This window comes from Chrysochloris asiatica, unplaced genomic scaffold (genome assembly GCF_000296735.1).
Source record: "Chrysochloris asiatica unplaced genomic scaffold, ChrAsi1.0 scaffold00372, whole genome shotgun sequence".
Lineage (NCBI taxonomy): Eukaryota > Metazoa > Chordata > Mammalia > Afrosoricida > Chrysochloridae > Chrysochloris > Chrysochloris asiatica.
Genome location: NW_006408890.1, coordinates 916,738 through 925,385, shown reverse-complemented (window position 1 = coordinate 925,385; position 8,648 = coordinate 916,738).

Sequence of the window (8,648 nt, the reverse complement as noted above, 5' to 3'; positions counted from 1 at the left end):
TGTGTCAGAGTAGAACTGAGCTCCACAAGGTTGTTAACATCTGATTTTTAAGAAGCAGGTAACCATGTGTTACTTCAGAACTGGGTGGACTTGAACCTCTCACCTTTCTGTGAATTGCCGAGAGGATAACCATTTGTGCCACAGGTGGAACTCCCAGGGAATCCGTGTCTCCCAGGTTTGTTTTATGGTGAACCTCACTGTTCAACTTGAAGGCCAGTCTCTCCATCCATTCATCCTGACACTCCGCAAATCTGCACACACTTTAACAACCACAGGCCATTGCTTTCAAAACCTTTTCAGAGCTCTCCTTCAGGAGGTGTGGCATTGACATCCTCCTTCTCTTTGAAGATTTGGTCTCAGCAGAAAAGACATAAACCCTCCCTTGCATTTAACCTTTGTTCTGCACAAAGCTAACTCTGATGGACCACCCTGCTCCCTCAGAACCCAGGATCTTAGAAAGTCTTTCAAAGTCCCCTCCGTGTAATCTGGTTTCATATCAATGAGAACTTCCATCTCAAAGCTTTCTTTCAGCAGCTCAGAGAACAAATATGTAAAAGCCTTCCTTTCAGTCTGAGAAGAGATAGCTTATGTCTGCTGGATAAAGAACAAGAAAGGAAAGAGACAGCTTTTCTTGGATGTGTCTCTCCCTCAACGCCCACCCCTTCCACCAACTCTAGCTCTGAGTACAGTTGCGCTTCATAGCATTTTCAGTAGCTGCTTTTCCAGAAGCAAATTGCCAGACATTTCTTCTGAGGTGCCACTGGGTGTATTCAACTTCCCAACCTTTCATATGTCAGCCAAGAATGTTAAATGTTTCCACCACCCAGGGTCCCTGAAGGACTTCCTGTTGAGTTGACCCCTGACTCACAGCTCCTCCATGAGTGTGTTAAAGTACAACTGAGCTCCACAATCTCTTTTCTCAGAATGCCAGACCTTTCTTCGAAAGTTAGTAGAAAAAAACCCCATTATCCTTTCATTCCAATTCCCACTAGCTTTTGGAGGATCTCTCATGTATATTCCTGTAGTTAGATGTCAAAGAATTAATTTTCAAATCATGACATCCCCGTGTGACAGAGTAGAGATACCCCATAAGGTTAATGTTTACGGTGGCAGATTGTCAGAAATTACTCTCAAATTGACGCAGGTGGGTCTGAACAAACAACTCTTCTTTTGATAGCTACACACTTTGCCTTCTGGGCCTTTAGCGCTATTTGCAACATATGCATGCATATAAAACCAGCTGCCAGTTGAGTTGGCCCAAAACACAGTGTCCCCATGCATGCCAGAAGAAAATTGTGCCCAACAGTGTTCTCAGTGGATCAGGTTTCATAAGTAGATCCCACTCATGGTGCCCCCGTGTGTGTCAGAGTAGAACTGTGCCCCACAGGGTTCTCAGTGGATGACTTTTCATAAGTAGATCCCACTCATGGTGTCCCCATGTGTGTCAGAGTAGAACTGTGCCCCACAGGGTTCTCAATGGGTGATTTTTCATAAGTAGATCCCACTCATGGTGTCCCAGTGTGTGTCAGAGTAGAACTGTGCCCCACAGGGTTCTCAGTGGATGATTTTTCATAAGTAGATCCCACTCATGGTGCCCCCGTGTGTGTCAGAGTAGAACTGTGCTCCACAGGGTTCTCAGTGGATGATTTTTCATAAGTAGATCCCACTCATGGTGCCCCCGTGTGTGTCAGAGTAGAACTGTGCCCCACAGGGTTCTCAGTGGATGATTTTTCATAAGTAGAAGGTCTGGACTTTCTCCTGAGGGACGTCAAGGTAGACTAGAACCTTCAACCTACTGGGTCATTAATAGCGTTCTCTGGGTTGTAACTGTTGAGTTAAACTGCCTGAAGTTGAGATTATGGTCTTGTCTTTCCACTGCCTAACTCCACTCTCAAGTGACAGTGATTTCTGCTTCTTGGTTCAGAGGGCACGCTTAGAGAAGTGGCTCACACCCCCTTGGGTGCTGTTTGCCATTTACATTCCTGATTTTGTTTAAATGTGAGTTTGGCGTCCTCCTGACGTGGTGTTTAATGAAAACAGGTCCCAGGTTCTGAGATAGGACCGCCCAGCACTGGGAACGTGCTAATAAGAAGCAGATTGGGCGACTCAGGCCAGACTCCTCTCTTAGTATTGAAAGCAAAATCCACAAAGGCACGTTGTAAGCAAGCTCATAAGGACTCTGTTTCTCCCCGCCATTAAATTTGCTGAGATCCAGCAAAGCAGGGAATACATGTGCTTTATGCATTCTACCCTTGCCTCAAAGGACAAAGTAGTTCTTATACTTCCAAAGCCCCATCCCCCAAAGACAGAGGAGAAGAGAAACACAATGGGCTAGAGAAATCCCACACTTACCTCTTGGGCACTTATCCCAAAATGTTCCGAATGAGAGATGTGTTGTGTGTTCTGATACCCCGGTGTCTGAATGAGTCTGTGACCCAACAGGACAAGGGGACCTGTCCCAGCTGACCTCGTGGGCTGTGTGGTGGACAGCTGTGATCACCCCTCAGCATCTCTGAGATTCTGCATCCTCCTTTGTGATGTGAACTTAAGGAACCATGGTGACACAAACCATTAAGTCCTAGACTGCCAACTGAAATGTTGAATATTAGAATCTATTCAGAAGTGCGGTGGAAGAAATACATGGCAACCTGTTCCTGGAAAGATTGTTCTGGCTCATTCACAATTTGACATGTTCCAGCCCATTGCTGCTGCCAATCCATCTCGTTGGGGGGTCTTCCTCTTTTTCACTGAACCTCCAGTTTACCAAGCATGATGTCCTTTCTCCAGGGACTGGTTCCTTCTGATGACAGGTCCAAAGTACCCAAGACGAAGTCTAAACATTCTCACATCTAAGGACCATTTTGACTGCACTATTTACAAGCCTTCTTCAGAGATTTGTTTGTTTTTCTAGTGGTTCATAGTACTGTCAAAGTTCTTCATCAACCTCATAATTCTGAAGCTTTCATTCTTTGCCTTCGCTATTCATTGTCCAGCTTTCATATGTATTTAAGGCAATAGAAAAATGCCATGGCTTAAGGGAGGTGTATCTTAGTCCCCAGAGCGATATCTCTTTTGTCAAACATTTTAAAGAGTTTTTTTTTTTGCAGCCGATTTGCCTGATGTTGCTTGAATTCCTGACTGTAGCTTCCTTGGCCATTGATGATGGCTCCAAGTGGACTCTGTACTTTACCAAGAGAGATGTCCTTCACCAGGGGATGATCATTACTGATACGTGTCCAAAGTATGTGAGATGAAGTGTCACTATCCTCACTTCTAAGGGAGTTTCTGGGCTTGTGGTTGCCTGTGTCTAATCTCTGTCTCCTCTTCACACAGCCATCATCCCTGTGTGTCTCTCTGTATCTCTTCTTCTGTTTCATAAGTTCACTACTTCTATAAGACCAGGGCCCATTCCACTGTACTGTGACTTCATGTTAAGTGAATTATAACTTCAAAGACACAAGACTAAGCTCAAGGTGTGGACAGAGTCTGGCTCCCTCTGGAAGCTCTAGGGGAGGGTCCTTACTGGTCTCTTCCAGGTTCTGGTGACCCCAGGTGTTCCTGGGCTAGTGACTGCATCTCTCTAATCTCTGCCTCGTCTTCACACAGCTGGCTCCCCTCTGGATTGGATGGATTAATGGGTGGGTGAGTGGATGAATGGGTAGATAGATGGATGCTGTATGCATGAATGAGTAGATCAATGAATGAATGAATGGATACATTAGTGAATGAATGGATGGATGGATACATTAGTGAATGAATGAATGGATGGATACATTAGTGAATGAATGGATGGATGGATACATTAGTGAATAAATGAATGGATGGATACATTAGTGAATGAATGAATGGATGGGTACATTAGTGAATTGTTGGATAAATCGATGGATGGATAAACCAATGAATGGATGAAGGGATGGTAGATAAGTGGGTGGGTGGGTTGATGGATGGATGGATGGATGGTGTATCGATGGATAAGCAGATCAATGTATGAATGGAAGGGTGGATGGATGGATATGTTGGTGGATGAATGGACAAGGGTAGACAGATGAATGCATGGAGGAATGGATAGATAAATGGGTGGGTGGGTTGATGAATAGATGCGTGATGTATAGATGGGTAAGTAGATGAATGGATGGGTGGATGGATGTTGTATATGAGGATAAGTAGATGAATGAGTAGATGGGTGGATACATATATGAATGGACAGAGGAATGGATGGGTAAATGGGTGGATGAACAGATGTATGTATGTATGTGATAGAGATGGATAACTAGATTAAGGATGGATGGATGGATAGATGTGAGGATGGATGGAGGATGGGTAAGTAGATGAAGGCTGGATGGATGAATGGATGGATGGATGCATGCATGCAGGATGGGTAAATAGTTGGAGGATGGATGCTTGGATGGATGGATGGGTAAGTAGATGGAGGATAGGTAAGTAGATGAAAGATGGATGAATGGATGGATATGTGGATGGATGTGTGGATGAATGGATGGCTGGATAGATGGATGGGTGGATGGAGGATGGGTAAGTAGATGAAGAATAGATGGATATATAGATGGATGGATGGATGGAGGTTAGTAGATACAGGATGGATGGAGGTTGGGTTAGTAGATGAAGGATGGATGGATGGATGGATGGAGGATGGATGGATGGATGGGTTACTAGATAGAGGATGTATCTACAGCTGGGTCTCCCCAATGCATCCTCCCTTCCTGTATCTTTCCCACTTTGATAAGGGCGTGTCTCCTATAGGGTCATGACCCACCCTACTCCATTGTGCCCTCATGATGACTGGCACTACCTTCAAAGACCCTATTTCCAAATAAGTCATGTTCACAGGAAGCAGGGTTAGGATGTTGCCTTGTCTTTATGGGGGGGTGGGGTAGGGCATGACTCAGCCCACAACAGCTGGGTGTGTCTGTTTTAAATCGAGGCAAAGTTCACAGAACATAAGGGTCACTATTTTCAAAAGTTCAGTGACGACCCTACTCACAGTGCTGTTCATCCTTCCCCCATAATCCAGTTCTTAGAGATTTTCATCCTCCCCACAAATTGAAACGCGTACCCATTACCAGTCACTCCCTTTTCCCTCCCCCTTCCTCTTGGCCCCTCTACTCACTTTCCTATAGGACAGATCCAACTCTTCCATAGGGTTTTCATGATTGTAAATCTTTCCTTTTTAAAAAAAAACTTTTTTTTAAAATTTTTTATTGTGAATTGAGTGAGCGTTTACAGAGCAGGTCATCAGTTTTACAGTCAACAACTCATAAACTTTACTTCATTACAATGATTGCAATCCCCTGCAGGTACCATCAGTTCATAACGTTTACCTCTGTTCACTTTAAGTCTTGCATTCCTCCCTGTGCCTCCTGCTACCTTCATCTTTCCTCTGCCAGCCTCCCTCTTGTAGATTTCCTGCCCTGTGACCCAGGTTAACATGTGTCTACCCTCTAGTCCATAAATAACTTTCCTCTTCCCCCTCTCCCAATGGTAACCATCATACAATGTTTGTTTTATGAAGAAAACCTTTTCTTAACTTTTACAACAGTGGTCTCATCCAATATTTGTCCTTTTGTTACTGACTGATTTCACTCAGGATAATGTCCTCCAGGTTTATCCATGTTGTGAGGGGTTTTGTAGATTCATACTTATTCTTCAGACAGTCTTCAGTGGCTATTTTTTCAGAAGTAGATCATCACACCTTTCTACTGAGGTACTTCGGGTAGCGTAGTGGTTACGAATCTGGCTGCGAACCACTAGGTCAGCAGTTTGAAACTACCAGCTGTTCTGTGGGAGAAAGATGAGGCGTTCTGCTCCGTAAAGATTTACAGCTTCGGAAACCCTGTACAGTCACTATGATTCGGAACCGACTCCACGGCACATAACAACAACAACAACTTCTGAATAGACTCTGACTTCCAAATTTTAGTTAGCAAATGAGTCTTTGCTCATTTCCAACACCCAGGACCTCCACAGTGAAATATGAAAGCGATTAAATTTCACCCTAAAAGGATTTTTCAACACTCTTTGGCCAAACTAAAGTCCCAAGCCACTGCCCTTGAGTCAAATCCCTAGAAGGGATTTCTAAAATTGTGCAGTACATCTTTACAGGAATAATCAGCCTTATTTCTTGCCCGTGGGTCATCTGGTGGGTTTGAACCACTGACTTGTGGTTAGCAATCCAGCACTTAAACCTTAGTACTACCAGGGCTCTTGACAGTATATGGAATGAAAACAGCAACAAAAAATACTCACAAATCCAGTGCCATACAGTCGACTCACACTTACGTTGTTGTGTTTAAGTACCACCACGTAGGTTCCAACTCACATGAACTGGTTTACAGTTTCAGAGGAGAGACTGGTGATTAGCAGTCCTGTGCTTATTGTACAGAGCAACACCAGGACTCCATTCCCACTCATGGGTGACCGTATAAAGGGCTTCTGAGACTGTAAATCTTTATGGGAAAAGACACACTCACACATCTTTCTCTCATGAAGCGGGGGGTGAATTTGAACCATTGACCTGGTGGTTAACAGCCCAGTGTTTAACTCACTGCATACCCAGGGAATAAAAAATACAACCAGGAGAAGTTATTTCTTTTAAGCTATTTTTTAGGGCTAGACCATGCGATTCACAAATATTTGGAGACTCTTATTAATTCCAGCCCTGGATGCTTGATGCCCATTGTGGTTTTTTTTTCCCTTCTGTTTGTATTTTCCCTTGACTTACTTGAATGTTACCTACAAGCTACTCAACTGCAAGAAAATGATCATCAGAGCCACTAACGTTTCTCAGTGCCTGAATTTGGCATAATAATAATAATCATAAAATATAAAAAAAACATAAAACGTTAGCATTCCAGCCTATAATTACAGCTCAGTATTTTATTTCATCTCATTATTAATGGCTGCAAGCATGTGGACTTTTTTTTTTTTTTTTTAATGTGAAATCACATACTTGAAACATTAAGGACCGGCCTCATTAGAATGTGCTTTAGGTTGGCAAGTCATGGACAGAGCTGAGTGACCCCCCTTGGTGTTCATTTGCTCAGAATTATAACCAAAATTTAAACTTTAATGCAGTAACTCTTTCAAGTTTGAGCGCAGAGCCACATAAATGGTCGCAGGCATGAAATTAAGTAAATAAAAATTAAAGTCCAAGTCTGTTAAGTGGACTGCAGGTTTTTAAAGGAACGAGGAAAGTTGTGGACCGGTTCAGCCTGTGTTTTTCATATTGCCCGAGGTCAAGAAAACCACAAGGTTTGTGATTCAAACACATCAGTTGCTCTTCAGAAACGCAATACAGGGTTGCTGTGAGTTAGAACTGACTCCACTTAACTCAGCAATGACAGTGACATCTAACGATTGTAAATAAATCATGGAACTGTGTAGTACATCACTGTTCTATCTATGAAGTCACCATAGCTAAGCACAAACCCACGGAAAATTAGAACGAAAGGAACTAGCATCTGGCTAGAAAGGAAAGCAGTGTGTACATGCGGATGAATCTTGAAATCTTTATGCTGACTGAAAGAAGCCAGCCACAAAAATGATCCCATATTGTGATATAGGGGGCCTTGTGTGGCGCTGTGAGATAAGCACTGGACTGCTAATCACAAAGGCAGTGGTTCAAATCCACCAGCCCCTCCTTGGAAACCCTATACAGGCTTGCTCTGAGTTGGAATCGACTCGACCGCACTTAAAACCAAGTCAACTCAAGAATGACAATTGGGTTTAGAAACACACATTTGGAAACATTGTATCTGCCTCCGTTCCTTACATAGACACATTGTTCCCAAAGCAGAAATTCATTGTAATAATGCATTGAAAACTGATACAAGTTATTTAGAAAAAAAATTTGAAATTTACACACATTAAATTCACCATTGTCAAGTGTACAGTTTGGTGGCATCGAGCAGGTTCGAAATGTTGCCATAAACACCACCTCCGCCTACCTCTGGACATTTTCCTCACCCCAAATAGAATCCCATTAGGGGTCGCTCCCTACATCCCCCAGATTTATGGTCCCCTTGGCAGCCACAACCCACTTTCTGTCTTTACAGATTTGCCTATTCTGGACACTTCATATAAACCAAATCACCGTTTAGATCTCTGTGAGTCTGACTTCCTCCATTCAGCATAAAACTTTCAAGATTCCTCCATGCATAAAGAATTCTTTCCTTTTTATGGTCAGAACGTATTCCCTCTCTTTCTAATTGGTGTGAGACTTATTGTTATCGCTGATGCATAGTGACCCCAAGTTCAGAACACTGAAACAGTACCCCAGCCCATGATTTACAACTGTTGAATGTCACTTTGGCTGTTGTATGCCTATTCCAAGTCATCATGAGCGACCCTATATAGGGTTTTTGAGGAGTAACTGTTGGGTTTGAATCACAGACTTTGTGGTTAGTATCCAGTGTTTATCCTACAATATATATATATTGTTGTTGTTAAGCGCCGTTGAGCCAGTTCCAACTCATAGAGACCTTGTATAGGGTTTCCAAGGAATGACTTGGTGGGTTTGAACTGCCGATCTTGTGGTACAAACGGACCTTGTGATCCAGTGATTATCCTATAGAGCCATACCTGACCTTCCCATGTATATAAAATAGTTTATGTGGTGCTGCAGAATAAAGCAC